This window comes from Balaenoptera physalus (assembly GCF_965194825.1).
Source record: "Balaenoptera physalus genome assembly, chromosome: 11".
In the NCBI taxonomy this organism is placed as follows: Eukaryota; Metazoa; Chordata; class Mammalia; order Artiodactyla; family Balaenopteridae; genus Balaenoptera; species Balaenoptera physalus.
This window is the reverse complement of record NC_138896.1, coordinates 55,227,930-55,248,432: the sequence shown is the minus strand read 5'-3', so window position 1 is coordinate 55,248,432 and position 20,503 is coordinate 55,227,930. Positions and strand designations below refer to the sequence as shown.

Genomic DNA, 20,503 nt, shown 5'->3' with positions numbered 1-20,503 from the left:
TAACGAAGTGATCACTGAAGAAATCAAAGGGGAAATCAAAAAATACCTAGAAACAAATGACAATGGAGATACGATGACCCAAAACCTATGGGACACAGCAAAAGCAGTGCTAAGAGGGAAGTTTACAGCAATACAAGCCTACCTCAAGAAACAGGAAACATCTCGAATAAACAACCTAACCTTGCACCTAAAGCAATTAGAGAAAGAAGAACAAAAAAACCCCAAAGCCAGCAGAAGGAAAGAAATTATAAAGATCAGGTCAGAAATAAATGAAAAAGAAATGAAGAAAACAATAGCAAAAATCAATGAAACTAAAAGCTGGTTCTTTGAGAAGATAAACAAAATTGATAAACCATTAGCCAGACTCATCAAGAGAAAAAGGGAGAAGACTCAGATCAATAGAATTAGAAATGAAAAGGGAGAAGTAACCACTGACACTGCAGAAATACAAAAGATCATGAGAGATTACTACAAGCAACTCTATGCCAATAAAATGGACAACCTGGAAGAAATGGACAGATTCTTAGAAATGCACAACCTGCCGAGACTGAACCAGGAAGAAATAGAAAATATGAACAGACCAATCACAAGCACTGAAATTGAAACTGTGATTAAAAATCTTCCAACAAACAAAAGCCCAGGACCAGATGGCTTCACAGGTGAATTCTATCAAACATTTAGAGAAGAGCTAACACCTATCCTTCTCAAACTCTTCCAAAATATTGCAGAGGGAGGAACACTCTCAAACTCATTCTACGAGGCCACCATCACCCTGATACCAAAACCAGACAAAGATGTCACAAAGAAAGAAAACTACAGGCCAATATCACTGATGAACATAGATGCAAAAATTCTCAACAAAATACTAGCAAACAGAATCCAACAGCACATTAAAAGGATCATACACCATGATCAAGTGGGGTTTATCTCAGGAATGCAAGGATTCTTCAATATACGCAAATCAATCAATGTGATACACCATATTAACAAATTGAAGGAGAAAAACCATATGATCATCTCAATAGATGCAGAGAAAGCTTTCGACAAAATTCAACACCCATTTATGATAAAAGCCCTGTAGAAAGTAGGCATAGAGGGAACTTTCCTCAACATAATAAAGGCCATATATGACAAACCCACAGCCAACATTGTACTCAATGGTGAAAAACTGAAACCATTTCCACTAAGATCAGGAACAAGAAAAGGTTGCCCACTCTCACCACTATTATTCAACATAGTTTTGGAAGTGTTAGCCACAGCAATCAGAGAAGACAAAGAAATAAAAGGAATCCAAATCGGAAAAGAAGTAAAGCTGTCACTATTTGCAGATGACATGATACTATACATAAAGAATCCTAAAGATGCTACCAGAAAACTCCTAGAGCTAATCAATGAATTTGGTAAAGTATCAGGATACAAAATTAATGCACAGAAATCTCTTGCACTTCTATATACTAATGACGAAAAATCTGAAAGTGAAATTAAGAAAACACTCCCGTTTACCATTGCAACAAAAAGAATAAAATATCTAGGAATAAACCTACCTAAGGAGACAAAAGACCTGTATGCAGAAAATTATAAGACACTGATGAAAGAAATTAAAGATGATACAAATAGATGGAGAGATATACCATGTTCCTGGATTGGAAGAATCAACATTGTGAAAATGACTCTACTACCCAAAGCAATCTACAGATTCAATGCAAGCCCTATCAAACTACCACTGGCATTTTTCACAGAACTAGAACAAAAAATTTCACAATTTGTATGGAAACACAAAAGACCCCGAATAGCCAAAGCAATCTTGAGAACGAAAAACGGAGCTGGGGGAATCAGGCTCCCTGACTTCCGACTATATTACAAAGCTTCATTAATCGAGACAGTTTGGTACTGGCACAAAAACAGAAATATAGATCAATGGAACAGGATAGAAAGCCCAGAGATAAACCCACACACATCTGGTCACCTTATCTTTGATAAAGGAGGCAAGCATATACAGTGGAGAATAGACAGCCTCTTCAATAAGTGGTGCTGGGAAAATTGGACAGATACATGTAAAAGTATGAAATTAGAACACTCCCTGACACCATGCACAAAAATAAACTCAAAATGGATTAAAGACCTAAGTGTAAGGGCAGACACTATCAAACTCTTAGAGGAAAACATAGGCAGAACACTCTATGACATACATCACAGCAAGATTCTTTTTGACCCAGCTCCCAGAGAAATGGAAATAAGAACACAAATAAACAAATGGGACCTAATGAAACTTAAAAGCTTTTGCACAGCAAAGGAAACCATAAACAAGACCAAAAGACAACCCTCAGAATGGGAGAAAATATTTGCAAATGAAGCAACTGACAAAGGATTAATCTCCAAGATTTACAAGCAGCTCCTGCAGCTCAATATCAAAACAAACAACCAATCCAAAAATGGGCAGAAGACCTAAATAGACATTTCTCCAAAGAAGATATACAGATTGCCAACAGACACATGAAAGAATGCTCAACATCATTAATCATTAGAGAAATGCAAATCAAAACTACAATGAGATATCATCTCACACCGATCAGAATGGCCATCATCAAAAAATCTAGAAACAGTAAATGTTGGAGAGGGTGTGGAGGAAAGGGAACACTCTTGCACTGTTGGTGGGAATGTAAATTGATACAGCCACTATGGAGAACAGTATGGAGGTTCCTTAAAAAAGTAAAAATAGAACTACCATACGACCCAGCAATCCCACTACTGGGCATATACCCTGAGAAAACCATAATTCAAAAAGAGTCATGTACCAAAATGTTCATTGCAGCTCTATTTACAATAGCCAGGACATGGAAGCAACCTAAATGTCCATCGGCAGATGAATGGATAAAGAAGATGTGGCACATATATACAATGGAATATTACTCAGCCATAAAAAGAAATGAAATGGAGGTATTTGTAATGAGGTGGATGGAGTTAGAGTCTGTCATACAGAGTGAAGTAAGTCAGAAAGAGAAAAACAAATACAGTATGCTAACACATATATACGGAATCTAAGGAAAAAAAAAAAAAAAGGCCATGAAGAACCTAGTGGCAAGACGGGAATAAAGACACAGACCTACTAGAGAATGGACTTGAGGATATGGGGAGGGGGTGGGGTGAGATGTGACAGGGTAAGAGAGTGTCATGGACATATATACACTACCAAATGTAAAATAGATAGCTAGTGGGAAGCAGCCACATAGCACAGGGAGATCAGCTCGGTGCTTTGTGACAACCTAGAGGGGTGGGATGGGGAGGGTGGGAGGGAGGGAGATGCAAGAGGGAAGAGATATGGGAACATATTGTATGCGTATAACTGATTCACTTTGTTATAAAGCAGAAGCTAACACACCATTGTAAGGCAATTATACTTCAATAAAGATGTTTAAAAAAAAAAAAAAGTACATTTCTCTGCTAAGTGATAGAGAATCTACGTTTGAGTGGTTTCCTGCTCTCCACTTGAATTCATCCCAAAATACAGACTTTCCTCTGCAAATTTTCCCTTTGTTTGACAAAGACGCTAATACCAAGTATCCCTACCTGATAATAGTCAGAGACCATTTCTATTTTATATTCTTGGGATACTTTATATGCAGGGTTTTCTCAGGCGTAATTAGGGAATTTGATGAATGATTTGACCTCATCTTTGCTCATGTATCACTTTATGTTTCAAGTACTGTCTTGATGGCAGGCTTTCTGTGGTCCTGGGGCCCATCACAAAACCATCACAGGAGAGCTGAGTCATTCATCCAAACTTCTCCATCTGAATCTCAATTATCCAAATAAAGCACCCCACTCCGTTGCCAACTGCCCAACTAAACCAAGTTATTACCAAGTTGCCCATTTTCTTTTATCAGCAGAAACCTGATTTATGAATTCTCAAACTTTTGACAAGTCATTCCTCAAAAGTAAGCTCTTCCATTGCTCTTAAAACGGTATGAGATTCTTTTTTTTTCAAAAAACACTGTGAGGGGCTTCCCTTGTTGTGCAGTGGTTAAGAATCCGCCTGTGGGTTAAGAATCCCACATGCCGCGGAGCAACTAGGCCCACGTGCCACAGCTACGGGGCCTGCACTCCAGAGCCCACGAGCCACAACTCTGGAAGCCTGGGTGCCTAGAGCCCGCGGACCGCAACGAAGAGTAGCCCCCGCTCACCGCAACTAGAGAAAGCCTGCACACAGAAACAAAGACCCAATGCAGCCAAAAATACATAAATTAAATAAATAAAAGTTTTAAAAATGTTAAAAACAAAAACACCGTGAATAGTTTTACACTTTGCTGTGGAAAACCTTCCAAAGTCTAGTATTAAGTCCTAAACTGGAGGAATTAGAATGCAACAGATATTTTTTGGCTGAAAGAGCAGACAGCTCCTTGCAAGGAAGACACAAGGCATCTAACAGCAGATGGCAAGAAGGAATAGGTCATGGTATCTGAAATCCCTCTCTGTTCTCAGGCTGTCTCTCTAAAAACAACACGGATGGAGTGAAGTAAGTCAAAAAGAGAAAAACAAATATCGTATATTAACACATATATGTGGAATCTAGAAAAATGGTACAGATGAACTGGTTTGCAAGGCAGAAATAGAGAAACAGATGTAGAGAACAAACGTATGGACACCAAGGGGGGAAAGCAGCAGGGGGATGGTGGGGTGTGATGAATTGGGAGATTGGGATTGACATGTATACACTAATATGTATAAAATAGATAACTAATAAGAACCTGCTGTATAAAAAAAATAAATTAAATTAAATTAAAAAAAAAAACCATGGGTGACAGAATGTATCGTAATCACTTGTTTACCTGTGACAGAAAATAGTAATTTATCTGTTTACAAGTCTGTTTTTCCTGGACTCCAATGCGAGCTCTTGAGGGCAGGGAATGCGTCCCATTTATCACCTCAAGGCCTAGAACAGCACATGACAGCCGGAAGGTATTTGATTGATTGAATAACTACATGAATGAACACTAGTTTTTCAACCTGATTTATCTGGCCTAGATACACTGTTTTGCTCTGCCTCTTAGACTGATTTTGCATTAAGGAACTATCACTAGAAATCTCCAACAACTTCAGAAAATTTTTTCCTTCCCCAAGGAGAGCCCCCCATGACTCTATCCATTTTGTTAATGCTGGTCTTTGGAAGATGCTGGCCATTGCATTCTATGCCCTTGTAAGACTGAACAAGAAGAAGTGGCAGGTGTTAGGGTTGCACATGAAGAGGACTTACCTGTCACAGTGACAAAATATTGAAATGGGGATGCCAAAGAACATTCCAGAGTCTCCAGAACCTTCTCTTCTGGCGAGACCAAATGAAAAGTCCCCATCCTTTCTTTATCTCATGACCTCTCAAAGGCCCTCTGGCTGTATAATAATATTCAGGGGATAACAGTAGGAAAAGAGTGTGACCACACTTACTCGGCTATAAAACAAAACTAAAAATACCAAACCACTCATAGAAAAATAAAAATAAAGGAGACTGTAAAGCACTTTGCAAACATAAAGGATTCTAGCAATGCTGAATAATAACTGTAATGCCTTCCAACAGAGCCACTGCCTTTGACAGGATTATCTTGAAATAGCAAGTAGGGGTCTATTCGGCCTAACAGAATTAAAAGCTGTTATCAGTGCCCTGGAAATCCATAAAGTCTGGATTTCATAACACAAGGCTGTTTTCTCTCTCTCTCTCTCTGTCTCCCTCCGTCCGTCATTTCTTCCCTCTCTCCATTTCTTTTCTTTCTCCCTCCTTCTTTGTTTTGTAGTCTTATTTCTAGGAATATATGATGACAACAATTTACCTACAGTCAAGAAAATAGTACCCAATTACCTTAAGACAGAGCAAAATCTCACAAAGTTCTTTATCATTTTAAGGAGCAGAAAGCTTTTTAAAGCAAGCTTCAGTAATTGAAAACCAAATGACTTCCCAGTATTCTTGTTTAAGGAATCAGGGAGACTAACTGCAGTCATGACCTAATTCATGGCCATGCTGTGTCTTCTCCCACTGCAATGTGACTCGGCAGCTCCTCCCATCAAGAGGGGAGTGTATTTCCTCACTATTTTTGTCTGGACTGGCCGAGGATTTGCTCTGTCCAGTAGAATGTGGCAGGAGAGAGGTATGTCCATCCTAGGCTTAGGCCTCAGGCCCTTTGTGTATTTGACTCTCCAGCTCAGACTTCCACCGCTGTCACACAGTGAGACCACATGGGAAGATCCACATTGTCCTGGCCAAGGGCAGTATCAATGACCAGTCATTCGCCAACCAACTCCTCGAATATGGGACAGGGCCCAGCCAATGTCCGCAGAGTTGCTGACCCAACATGGAACTCACCTCATTCATATGAGTTAGTTCAGCTGAGACCAGAAGAACCATCCAGCTGAACCAAAGACCTGTATGCAATAATAAATATTTATGGTTTTATGCCCCTAAGTTGTGGAGTGTTTGTTATGCAGGCATAGCTAACTGATATAGGCCTCACCTTCATCTCCTCACCATGTGATCATTGGTCTACCTGACATATATTAACCTCAGTGGAGTTGACACACACCAAGACTCTGGACATATACTTTGTACCTGCTACATTATGATAGGTTATTGACGTTTGGAACATCACCTGTGGTGCCTAAATGGCATCCCTACATTTAGAGGGATTTTTATGATGATCACAATCCCTAATTACATGGAACCCCTCTACTATTATTTATATTAAAGCAGCCATGCCCAAGCCTGGGCAAAACTGTGAAGTATGCAAATTGACAACATCATCTCATCTGTGATGAAGTCCTCTTCCCTTCATAGTTATTGCCCTATTTCAAGACTTTATCAGATAATCTCTGTTACTTATGGTATGGAAAAGAGTAAAAATCTCTATCAAGACCAGAGATTTTAAATAGAGACTATCGTCCCTACAAGAGCAATAGAAAAACTTAGAAAATCCTTGAAATTGTGTGCAAATAATTGTATGCATGTTCATATATGTTTTGTTTGTTTTTTTTTTTTTACTGGAAAAATTGTCCAGTATCTCCTGTTAGTAAGAGATAGAATTTCTAGGCATAAATTTGGCAAGGATATAGAATATTTAAACAACACAATCAACCAATAGGATCAATAGAACACTCCATCCAACAATAGCAGAATATACATTTTTTTTTCAATTGCACATAGAACATTCACTAAGATAAACCGTATTGGGGTCATACACAACCTCAAAAAATTTTAAAGAGTTGAAATATGTAGAGTGTGTTCTCTGAACATAATATAATCAAACTAGAAATCAATATGGAAAGACAACACACAAATCTCTAAAAACATGAAAAATAAACAACATACTTCTGAATAATCCATGGGTCAAAGAAAAAGTCTCAAAAAATGAAGAAAATACATGAAACTGAATAAAAACAAGACAAAGCATACATTTCATGGGGTTCAAATAATGCAGTGCTAGAGGGACATTTATAGCACTAAATGATTACAACAGAAAACAAGAAAAATCTTAAATCAATAAATTAAGTTTCTACCTCAAAAAGTTAGAAAAAGAAATATGAAATAAGTCCAAAACAAGAAGAAGGAAGGGAATTATGAAGGTAAGAACAGAATTCAGTGAAACAAAACAGAAAAACAATAAAGAAAATCAACAACAAAAAAAGCTGGTTCTTCAGAAAAGATAATAAAACTGATAAACCTTTACTAAGAATAACAAAGTGTTTGTTTGTTTGTTTGTTTGTTTTAAATAGAGAGAGAGAAGGCACAAATCACCAATATCAGGAATGAATTAGGGAATATAACTGCAGCTCCTGCAGCATTAAAAAAATAATAAAGGAATATTATGAATGACTTTATGCTCATAAATTTGACAATTAGAAGAAATGAGTCAATTGCTCAAAAACCACAAATGACAAAAATTCAACCAATAAACAGTAGACAATCTGAATCAGTCTATAACCATGTAAGAAAAGGAATTTGTAATTTAAAAGTTCCCAAATAAGAAATCTTCAGGGCCAGAGGGTTTCCCTTAAGAATTCTACCAAACATTTAAAGAAGAATTAACAACAATTTTACATAATCTGTTTCAGAAAAGAGAGGAGGAAACACTTCCCAACTCATTTTCTGAGGCCAGTATTTCCCTGATACCGAAGGCAGACAAAGACAGTTCAAGAGAGAAAGAGAGAAAGCACATGGGCACAGGAGAGAGGGAGGAAGAGACATGGGGGTGGAGGCCCCTGGGGTCAGGCCAGGTCCCAGGCACAGCACAGAGGGGCCTTTTCCTCCCCAGGGGCTTTCTTCCCCTTTATCTACCACAATGTAGAAGTGGGCGAGGAACGAAGGATCAGAGAAGGGGCCTCCACTCCAGCTCAAGTGGAGAATAAGAGGATAAGTAAGACATAGCTTGGGCTGGGAGGGATGGGGGTGATGTCTCCACCTCCCTGTGCTTCCCCACTGCACCCCACCCCCCGCCAGAGATTAATTTGTGTTCAGTGCATATTCATTATATTTTTGTCTCCTTAGTGATTTTTCCTTTGGAGAAATGCCCCCCTACACCTGGTGGGCCTACCCATCACAGGATCCTGACTCCCCAGGCAAGAGCATGAGCACATGACCCAGGGGGGCCAGACTATGCTGCCCTCTAGGTGGAGGCATTGACCCGGGGTTGAGCACATGACCCAAATAAGACAGCCTTTTTCGTTCTGAGATAGGAGACACCAAAGTGTCCAGAAGCCTGGAGTACACAGGAGCCGTCTGTGCTGCCTCATGAGAAGAACAACCCGTAAAGTGAAGTCTTCATAGCAGACATTAAAGTCCCAAGATGGAGATGGTCAAAGCCCCTATGGCAGTTGGTACCTCTCAATGCAATTGTACCTGAAGCAGCTGCCTCTGGGGTTTCCCAACGATCGAGGCCAATAAATTCCCTTGTTACTTAAGCCAGTTTGATGTAGATTTCTGTTACTGGAAATCAGGCATCTTCTAATATATGATGTTACTCAGATCCAGCTGAAGTAACCTCATCCGTTGAGATTTAAATAAAATGTATTTGTATCCCCTTCCCTTTATTCTATAGTAATTCATTTGCCTTTCCCAAGATGTCTGCAAGTTTGCCAGGATTTACAGTTTCCTACCTGCATTTAGCTCTGGGACCTTACTTTGTGTCGAGTGAAGTCTGATGGTCCCATGTAGATGCATTTCTCTGCACACTACACTGATTCAGCCGTGGAATTTATCCCCTTTACTTTGACATTGCCAGAAACTACTCATAAGGGGTGTCTCTGTGTGTGTGTGTGTGCGTGTGCGTGTGTGTGTGTGTGTGTGTGTGTGTGTGTGTTTACAGCACAGAGAGACAGATAACCTGAGTTGACTGAGTGTTAGACATACCTTCTCTGTAAAGCCATGTAGAGTCCCCACCAGGAGTGGAATCTCCCACAGGTCACTTATCTCAACCATCTCTCGTCTCCTACTGTTTGCTTGGTAATCTTCCTCTTCCTCTAGACTCTACACCTTTTCTGGCTTTCTTATTTTCCTGATCTCTCAGACTTGGATTCCTTTACCCAGAAAGCCAACCCCCTCATCCTATTATACTGAACAAGTTACCCTCACAGGCCTCCCTGTGCAAATCCCCAAACTCATCAACATCCTCACTTAAACTAAAGGGCCATTTGTTCAGATCCTCACCTTCAGAAACCCAGAATTTACAACTGCAGGCTCGCCTGCTTCTGTCCTCAATATGTCGTTGTGAAGAGAAGAAGCCGTATACGAATTTATTTTTCATGATAAGAATTATGCTACCATCATCTATTTTCCCGCACCCGCCCCCCCCCCGCCCCCCGCCCCCCGCCCCTTCTCTTAGCAGGAAAGGCAGCTACAGTCAGTTGGGTTTCAAATAACAATGTCGTCTCCTGGCCACACGTGTTTTGATTGAGAGATCATGATGAGCACCCCTGTTCTCCACTCAGCTATGGAGACGGCATCATCACATGCACAGCCACTACGTAGCAAGATGGAAGAAATCCTAAGCAAAACTCCCCCTTAGTTGAAATGACCTGAAGTTAGTAAGGTGTTCGCCCTAGTCTGGGGTTGGAGAGAGGTCAGGGTAGACAGCCTGCAGAAATGGCAAATCACAAGGTTTCTCTTTAGGGCAGGGCTTCTCAACCTTGGCATTATTGACATCTTGGACTAGATCCTTCTTTGTTGTAGGGGTCTCTCTTGTGCATTGTAGGGTATTTAGGATATTTGGTCTCTCCCCACTAGATACCAGTAGCATACTGACCCCTCTCTTCCCCGTCGGGGAAAAACTTCTCCAGATGAGTATTATGCTAAGTGAAATAAGTCAGACAGAGAAAGACAAATATTGTATGATAGCACTTGTACATGGAATCTAAAAAATACAACGAACTAGTGAATATAGTGAATATAACAAAAAAGAAGCAGACTCACAGATATAAAGAACAAACTAGTGGTTACCAGAGGAGGCAGGGGGAGGCAAAACTGGGATGGGTGATTAAGAGTTACAAACTATGAGGTTCAAAATAAGCTACCAGAATATATTGTACAACACGAGAAATATGACCAATATTGTATAATAACCATAAATGGAGTATAACCTTTAAAAATTGTTAATCACTGTATTGTACACCTATAACTTATATAACATTATAGAGCAACTATACTTATAAATAAATAAGTAAATTAATTAATTAAATAAAATAAAAATGTCCCCAGACATCACCAATATCCCAAGGGGGACAAAATTTCTGCTGGCTGAGAATCTCTGCTCTAGGGGGTCACTCTGTAGAAATACACAACAGAAAAGAAATGGGCATTGACTATAACATTATAAAATGTCTACATATAACCTAGTCTATGAACCGATTGAGTAAAACTAATTGCCTTGATTGTGTAGTTTTAATTGATACCCCCAAAATCCAATTTAACTATTAAGGCAAAAGCAGAATGCTTATTCACTATACTAATTTGTTTTAAAAATAACCCAGTCTGGCACACACCTTTGGTAATGATACATACTTCAGGAACATGCTGGGAGAATTAGCACTTAGAAAGTGCTTTAAAGATAAGACCATATTAAAATCATTAGTGTAGCTTTTAAAACCTATATTGTTTTAAAAATGGATTTTGCTAAGAGATATTCTGAGTTTCTAAACCAAACCTCTACTCATTTCTCCCTAATTACTTGTTAGTGGATTTTACAGATGTAGGGCTGGCTGTAGTGCTATGTTTATTGGTCCCTGACATTTAACAGTCATAAAATTTTTGTTGACAGAAGGTGACCTATTATATTACACTGTCATAACTGGTTCAGATTCTTCCCCAAGCCATTGCTGGACCTTAACTGAAGGGCATAAGGAAAAGGAAAGAAAGAAGAGATTGGGTACAGCCTAAGCCAGAGGACGAAATTCCAGGGGCTAAGAGGCTTGAATCCAGAATCCATGCAGCCCTCTATACTTGAGATTAGGTGGGGTGGCAGGGCTATGATTCTGGGAAGTTTGTACAATTTAGAGAAGGTCTCTAGGTGTGAAATGAGAATACCATAGGAGCAGACACAAAGTGCAGAAATTATAGTACAAGATAGGTTTGGTGGGCATCTTTTCAAGCTCACCAGAAATAGGGGTCAGAAAAGGAAGACAAACTCCTATCCTGCTGTTGAGAATAAAGTTTCTGATACATCCTAAGAGGTCAGGTCCAGTTCAGAAACTAGGAAGAACTAAGGTTTCTGGATGTGCAGAGCTTACTGGAGATGGCAGCCTTATGTACTCACTAAGACAGATAACCAACAAGGACCTTCTGTATAGCACAGAAGGTCCCACTACTCAATATTCTGTGATAACCTATATTAGAAAAGAATCTAAAAAAGAATGAACATATGTATATGTATAACTGAATCACTTTGCTATACACCTGAAACTAACACAACATTGTAAATCAACTATACTCCAATAAAATTTTTAAAAAATAAAAAATTTTAAAAAGATATTCTTGCACCCCATGGGTCCATGGGATAGTGCTTAGTAATTAGAAACAGGACTCTGGAGACTGACTTGTCCAAGAAGATCCTGACACCCACCAAGAGAGAAACAAGAGAATACGAGGAACACTCCTAACTACAAATTAGAAACCTTTCTTTAGAGACAAGTTCCTTCATTCAGAGATGGAGAGATGGCATTGTAAGAGCTAAGGAGGAAGGGAAAGAGTATGTATCTGTCAGGGTAGAAAAACAAAATCGCCCCAAATATTTAAAATCAAGAGACAGAGCTACTGGGGGCAAGAGTAAGGGACAAACAAGGGATGTTGAGGCATCTGGCATTAACGTTAAGAAGCCAAGGCAGCAGCAGAGACAATCAGCATCACGGGAGCCCCGGCACAGGGCTTTCTGGATACACGTGGGGCCACACAGAGACACAGCTCTTGTCAGAGGTGGGCCTGCAAAGCAGGGAGGGAATGTGGAAGAAACAGCCTGACCTCACTCTGCTCTGATCTCTGATGGCTCCATTGGCTACACCCTAATGGAAGCCACCTGGTGAAGGAGCCTGGCTGTGTGGTCCAGAGGAACCACCCTTCTGTGTCAGAGTGGGTCTAGGTGGGAGGCAAATGGAGAATAACTAGCACAGGAGTGCCTACTATGCAGACTAGGCATTTTATCTAATTAAAGTCATATGTAGAATTGGTGGATGATTTGAGAAAACCTTTCCCCAAATATTTTCACTATCAACGTGAAATGTCCAGCATTCAATAAGATTTGGCTTTATTTTTGTGCCCTGAGTCTTCTGGAAGAATAACATTTTATATAAGTAAGAAACAGTTTGGCAAACGTTTTCTAGTTATAATCCTTGAGTTTTTTCGTAATCCTTGTATGGATGTCACCTAATCACAATTATTTACTGGCAGTGTGTGGATTAGATCAAGAATCTCCTGTGAGTTTGGCTGAAGTGCTGCTTAAATGAAGGAAGAAATTATGGAGAAGACTGTGGTAATGAATGATGGTGATTGGCTGTTGGGCTGTCAGGTAAAAGAAAATTTGCATTCCTTCCTTACAGCTGTGGGGCTCAGAACAAAGGTTGGAAGTGAATGGCCCACAGGCCAAATCCAGCTGTAGATGTGTGGTTTCCCTCTCAGAGTGTTGACCCACAGAATATTTTCAAGGTTTTGTATTGGTTGCCAATTTAATAGTCAGACCATACCACAGAGACACATTGTTAAGGCCACATTCTGGTTTATTTGAAAAAAAACCCATAGGAATATGGCCCACATTTGGCCCAAAGAAACAATAAATGAGAGCTGAAAACTGGCATACTCTTCAGTTTACCATAGTCCCTACTACTCCCTATTGTCCTCACTACATTGTGGCCACATACCAGCTGCCACTTATTATAACACTTGAACTTCTTAATTTTAATACCTGGATTGTTTAACTCATGTGTACCATCTGCCATGTCTCTGTAGGAATTTGGATTTGGATTTCTTGAGTTAGAACGAGAATCCCTGGGTAAGCTCACAGAGAGAGAGATTTTCACCTGATAATAAGCATGAGCTTCCCAGAGATGCACTGATTGCCATGGATGATAACAAGGTCACTGACACTGAGGATTTACAAGGGAAGCTGGATCACAATTTGGCAGCAACTCTACAGAGAGAATTTAAGCTTTGGATGATAATCCTTAAAATCCCTTCCCTGAGATTTTACTGGAGTTTAGACTGTGATCTTTTAGAGCCATAGACTGTTCCTCACCTCTGATTCTAGCACACGAACTAGAACATGAAGCCAATAAACATATGTTACATCAGATAATACTTTGATTCATTAACTATTCCTTACTTTAAGGCTATGATGGCTGAAATAATTTATTTTTTAATCTGGGGAAAATGCTGTATCAAGTTATTATTGTTCATCAATAAATTAATAATCTTACCTAAGAATGATCCAGCAGTCATGAGACTCAAAACAAGTAAAGTTTAAAAAGTCATGAAAAAGTAAAATTATAAAAAGATCAGAGAAGTTCCTAAATAATGTTTATATCCTTTAAAATTTTTAAAAGGGATTACTCCAGTGAGTAACTAACACCACAATTAGTCACTTGTAGGAAAAAAAAAGGTACAGATTATGTTGGATTCAGCAAAAAACAATAGGGAGAGAATTTAACTAATAATGCAAAAACTCTAGAGTGTGACTACCTCTGAGTGTCTGATTAAAGACAGTGGCTTATAAAATATATAACTTAGTTTAGCAGTTATATGTTTTGTGCCTATTATATACATGCCATTCCTTAAAAGGAATAAAAAATTGAAAGTCTTTATGAAGAGCTCAAGACCCTTTTTTGTCCATCCCTAAGAGGGGATACTGACATGGGACACAGGCCAAGATCACTATTTGGCTTCGTGGATAGAGCATGAAACTTTGTTGTAATCATAGAAGCTACAGTGTTATAAGCCAAAAAGTTAAAAACTGTATGATCCGCATAGCCTAGACTCTTTGGATTTCCTGTATTTTTAGAATTTCCCTTTTCTGAAAGTTTTCCCATGCCCCTGGGTCCTTGAGCATCTTTGGGACATTTATCTTTGAGTTTGTTCTTTCCCTCCTTTTCCTGCCCTAGGATTCACAAGATATCAAGGGCCAAGGTAAGCTTGTGGCCAATGGGGAAAGAGGCCAAGATGGTAAATTGACTTGCTTTTGATCTAGACCACAAAGCAAAGGGAATTTTTGAGACCCAACCATAGGCCAGCTCACCCAACCTAGAGTTTCCAAATAACAGTTTGAAGTTAACATATTAGGACAATAAACCATCTGCTTGCTTCTTCTTCTGTGCCACTCTAACTCCATTCCCACAGAGCATTAGCCTGCTTTAAATTCCTTTAATGTTTTCTCATCATGCTTAGAATAAAATCCAAATGCTCTCCCAAAGTCTACAAGGCCCAGTATGATCTGATTCCCACCTTGTACTTCAATCTCATTTCATACGACTTTTATTTACGATACTCCATCCCACTGGCCTTTCATCTCTTCTTTAAACATACCAAGCTCATTCCTGGCTTATGGCCTTTCATATGCTGGTCCTCAATTTAGAACACTTTCCCCCAGTCCTCTGCCAGGCTGGCTTTTTCTCATTCTTCTGATCTCATATTAAATTTCACTGACTCAGAGGAACTCGCCCTAACTACATACATCTCATACCCACAACTCTCTTGAACATCACTTTGTTTTCTTTTCTTAGTACAAATCACAACCTACGTTAATTTATTTCTTGTCTTTGTCTCTATTCTAGAACATAAGCTCTATGAAAGCCTGAACTGAGTGTGGCTCCAATGCCTGGCACAGTGTCTGGCCAAGAAAAGGTTCTCAAATGTGGGAGTGATTGTAACAGCATGCATTGCCAGGAATGTCCACCCCAACACTTCCCATATAGATGCATGGCAGGATTTGAGAGTTCAGGAGCTAACAAAGAATGGTCTACCTCATCACAACCACCCAGTACAGGCATAAGTGAAAACCCCAGAGAGTAATGTAGGAGTTTAAGGAAAAGGAAGATGGTATTGGTTGAGGTGAATTAAGCAACACTCTATAGAAAAGTAGCATTTTTTATCTATCTTTAAAACGTGCATTGGATTCCAATAGGTAAAAAAAAAAAAAAAGAGAAGATGATATGAAGAGGAATAATACAAACAAAAGATCACATTGAAAGACATGTTTAGCGATAAATATTACACCAATGGAGTGAGAGGGTTCATAAGCAAAGAGTGAGAGAGAAAAGTGAGAAAGCCAGTCAGGGCTGTCCCAGGAATCCAGAATGGCAGGATAAAGAGTTTGACCCCATCTCATTATATACTGGGCATCCAGAAAAATTCCAAATTTGTGTTGCAATGATATTTAAGATGGATTGTAGTGGAGAGAGACTGGAAATCTGTTAAGAAGCTTTAACAATCAGTTGAATGGCAGCATTGGGTGCCTAAGATCCAGTTTTGTCAGTAGAAGATGAAATAAAGATACCAATGTCAGAGAGACATCCTGGAGGCTGAATCTTGTGGATGTCTGAGATGATAAAGAAAGAGGTTTTAGTGAAGCAAATAATGTGGCTCATATTCAAAGAGAAGAAAAAATAAGGATAAACTGGGTTGGGAAGAGGAAGCACTGAGTCCTGCTATGGGCAAGTGGTTTGAGTCCCCTGAATGACATCTAGATAAAGATGCCCTACAGTCAACTGGAAATGAAGATTCAGTGGGGGGAGGGGTTGGTTGGACTGTGAAATCATCTCCTCTAGAGATAACAACTTAAAGTGTGCAGAAGAGTTCACTGATAGAAAAATACAGAGGTGAAGGAACAAAGAGAAAAGGCAGAACCTTGAGGAACATCTACATTTGGGGGCAGCTAGAGGAAGAGGGAAGCAAAGAAGTTTCATCAGGAAGTTCCAAAATAGACTGAACACGTGCTCTGTGTGTCAGAAGTTCAAGTTCCTAACAATAGTATCAATAAATGCATCTATTTATCTTCCAGCATTATTCTTCCTGCAGTATTGCAAATGTCTTATTAATGTCACCCACAACATCCATTTATCATGGCTGTTTATTATTCATCTCGAAGTGACAGCATACCTGGCACTTGTTTAAACGCTTAGGAAGAGACTTCCTGCTGTAACAGATGTCAGGGAAAAGGAGGCAAGGTGTACACTTCCACCTTAAAATAAAATCAGGATTTAGGATCTGGGTTTTAAAGATACAAAATTCCTTTGTTTGTGTGAATTCTTTCCCCATCCAAAGAATTTGGGGAGAGAAATTTCATTGGTGTTTGTTTATGGTGAAAATAATTTTCTACGTGAATTATGAAAATTCTGTTAATTTTTCATTGAGGTTTTTCTACCTCTCTGCACTTCAGTCTCTATATGAGATCTACAACTGATAAGCAGTCAGAGTTGCCTGAAGAAATTGGTACCAAGGAGTAGAAGACAGACCTGGTTGAATATGCAAGATTCACAATGATAATTTCAATTTTTATAACCCAAGGATTTGTCTTTCTAGAAGTTACTATTTTTTTAACTTAATCTTCAGCTTGATTAATAACCTCAAAGTTCAAGGTCCCAAAGTCTAGCCCTACCTGGCCAACAAACCTTACTTTATGTTCCTTAAACCAGTGGTCCTCAGAGTGTGGTCTCTACCTTAGACCAATGATAAAAATTCCAAGGATTAGTCCAGTGCCCAGAGGACAAAATCTCCATTCTAAACCTCAACAGCACATTCCTTTTACAAATGAGAAGATTGATCTTTCTACTGTATTTCATAGCTATGTCCACTTGCATCCTGTCTTATGTTTGTTAAGAAAAGAACTCCAAAATGGTGATCAATAAAACATATAAGGCGAATAACTGGGAAAGGAGCATGATTACAGTTTGAGTTGATAATCCAAGAGGGCCTGGTATAGAAAATAAATTTTTAAAATTAATATTAGTTAAAAATGTGCAATGGGTAATAATATTAGCACTCTCCTACTAGAAAATGATAATAAAACTTATGATCTTAAAATATATATGTTTCAGCATTTCCATAACAGTGGCCAAAAGTAGCATTACTTTATCTACCACCACACTCATGGGGATAAAATGGATGCAACTCTAGTGCTATTCTCTATTAATAGGAATCAGGGCTTCTCAGGGACAAAAAGCTTAGCTAATAGTAGAAAAAAATTAATATGGGTATGAAACATCTCATTGCCTTTAAGAAACAGACTTTCAAAAATGCCTCAGGAAGACAAAAGAGGCAGCCTAATGGAGTGTACACATTGCAATCATTTGAGCAACATGAATAATTATATAGTTCACTGGGACAACATGACTATGAAATGCCTTGATGCATAATAGTACTCAACGATGAAAAAGTGTGAGGTACACAAAAAGTTCATTGGAAAACAAAAACAAGGGCATATTTTTTTTTTTTAATATTTTTAATAAGTAGGTTAGAGAATTTATATAGAGACAGATATAGAAATATAGATATGATATAGATGTTCTGTTTCTTTTATTTGATTTTTCTTCTAAGTAAATAGAAAAGAACAGATAGAGTTAATTTTAAGTCAAATAACTCAAGGAAAGTTAGAGATTTTTCTTGATTAACCAGAGGAGTGATCACTTCCTATGGCCACACTTAACAGTCAATAGGAAGTCTAGCCGTGTATTAGAGGCTGAGGTATGAGGCAGCATCCGAAGAAGAGGGTCTGCTGCCTAGACTCCCCCTTTCACTCCTTCAATGAGGAAACCACTGGGTGTTTTTATTCCAAAAATACTGAGAAACCAAGGCATCGTGAAGTAAAGGCTCACTGCCTGGGACTAAGATTGGATGGACGGGGCGCTCTCGGGGGGGCTCCATGTTGCTAGTATAAGGGTTTCTGATGACTCATTGCCATAGCAACTGAACCTTGACTCTAAGACAAAACTCAGGCCAGAAAACATCAGCTCAGGATGGAATCAATTTTGAAGAGATCCACTAAGATCCCATATGCCAACCAAAAATAAATGACTGATAACCCAGAATCTGTAAACTCAGCTGGTCTGACACCGCATTCTGTATTACTGTAGCTCTAGGAAAGTAGAAACACTGAGAAGTATAAAATACAGGGAAGGTATAAAACAAGTTTATAAATAATGAAGACATAAATCAAACCCATAGTATAAATATTTCTTGATCACTTAAGTACAGGTGTAATACATTTTGAATCCCATTGTGATTACTTGTGTGTTTATATGCACGTATGTGCATGGTGTCTGCTTTTGAATTTTCTGAAGCTTTTAAATGAAATTGATAGAGATTTTATCGAAATATTTAGGAGCAGCTGTCTACTTAAATTTGTAATCAGCAATTAAAGATTTAAGATGATTTGATTCCTAAAGTATGTTTTGATTTATTAGTGGCAAAAGTAGTGTTTGAATGTTGAGGAAAAAATTTAGTAATGAATAAGATTACAAATGTGAGCAATTAAAAAGTTACCAATAGTAGCAAGTGTTTTCTCTACACCTGGTCACTAAGGATCCTTGATCATTAAACATCCTTGGTCACTAGAGATCCTAGAAGATGTTATTCTCTGATTTTTCCTAGTAGGAATTTTGCCTTTCAATATCAGATCATACACCCAAGGATGGGGCTCTGATTTCTCCTTCCTTCTCCCAGAAGTGCATAACTTGAACTTAGAGAATTGGTTTGAGTTGATCACAATAAAGGCAGAGATGAAATCCCACTTACAAAACTGCGGTGCCAGAAAAAGCAAACCTCTTGTGTAACAGTCCTGCCCAATGTGTTAGCTACTCCACACAATATTCAATATTTCCACAAAAAGGTACCGGCACAACAAAGGCTGTGGACAGTGTCTTAGAGCCTCTTGTAATGGGATTTGACAAAATCCAGGCACTTTGGGCAGGCTCCATCAATGTTAATTGAAGCAGAAGTGATTCAAAGACAAATAGGAGTCCTTGAGAGGTGACAGGGGGGCTTGGGGATTGTGACTCTTTCCTTTTCCCATTACCCCTTTATATTTAATTACTTGTTCTAGCCAGTGAATTGTAATTTGATTTGCCATTAGGTGACTCTCGCTTGGTCTCATATGTTAGCTGAGTCTTTCACTTAAAGGAAAAAATGTCTCATAGCCTGTGACGGTGCCTGTTTCACAGGATGGAAATTATCCCCTGGCAAGTGGGTCTCTAATCGATAAGGTCTCCTTTTCAGTTCCTAACATTGCAGAGGTATTTGTATTTGTGTGCAAGTTAGCTACTTATTGGAGAGGTGATCTCAGGAAACACTGGTTGAGAAGTGAGGTGTGAAACAAGGAAGGAAAGGCAGCCAGCAAAAGTGGGTTCACAAACTAGTTCCCACCATGGGCCACCGAAGTGTCACCTCATTGGGGACCTCAGAGCCAGCTTAGAATGCACCTCAGTCCGTCTCTCCAAAGGGTGAGGGAGGTGGGGCATTTATACACCAACGCTCCTCAGTCCTGGTTGAGGGCTAGACTCAGTGGGGAGGGGAGAACGCCCCAGAACTTCCGGCCTGGGGTGCACACAGGTACCCCAGTCCAAGAAAGCCCTCAGAAATAGGGACAAGGAGCCAACTGCGTCCGCTACAATCTGCCTGCAAATATGTAAACTGCTTTCAACGCCAGTGGTCCTTCAGAAAGACACACAATAACACCACCTCCTTGATAAGATGTTGGAGGGAATTAGGAAGAGGTTATTTCCGTCCCACTTGATGATGCCCTTAATACAGACTTTGGGAACTAAGGTTAGAGTCAGTATCGTTTTGCTGAAGAATCTAACATCGTGTCGCCTTTAGTAGGTGTCCGTTCATTTACCCTTGAGGTAGCTCCTGGGCTCAACATTCCTGTCTGCTAGGCCCTCCCCTGGGTGCATCACTCTGGAACATCAGAATGCTAAAGAGAGGTCAAATTCAGCACACGGTGGGCTGAACCTGGATCCCACTCAGAAATAGGCATATTTTTTAAGTTAAAAAATACTA

General features: G+C 39.3%; 1 protein-coding gene and 1 long non-coding RNA gene across 2 annotated transcripts in view; one reads left to right on the top strand and one right to left on the bottom strand.

Annotated features, from left to right (window-relative positions):
* LOC309638717 (uncharacterized protein) overlaps nt 1-20,503 on the bottom strand; it is a gene marked incomplete at its 5' end in the record, with an annotated part of 313,001 nt that overhangs the window by 65,962 nt on the left and 226,536 nt on the right. The gene's annotated exons all lie outside the window — the stretch shown is intronic.
* Nucleotides 3,430-20,503, top strand: part of LOC309638791 — a 107,383-nt gene continuing 90,309 nt past the window's right edge. The window contains exon 1 of the long non-coding RNA XR_014251300.1: nt 3,430-4,795. This is a non-coding gene — a long non-coding RNA (uncharacterized lncRNA). The remainder of the gene's footprint in view (nt 4,796-20,503) is intronic.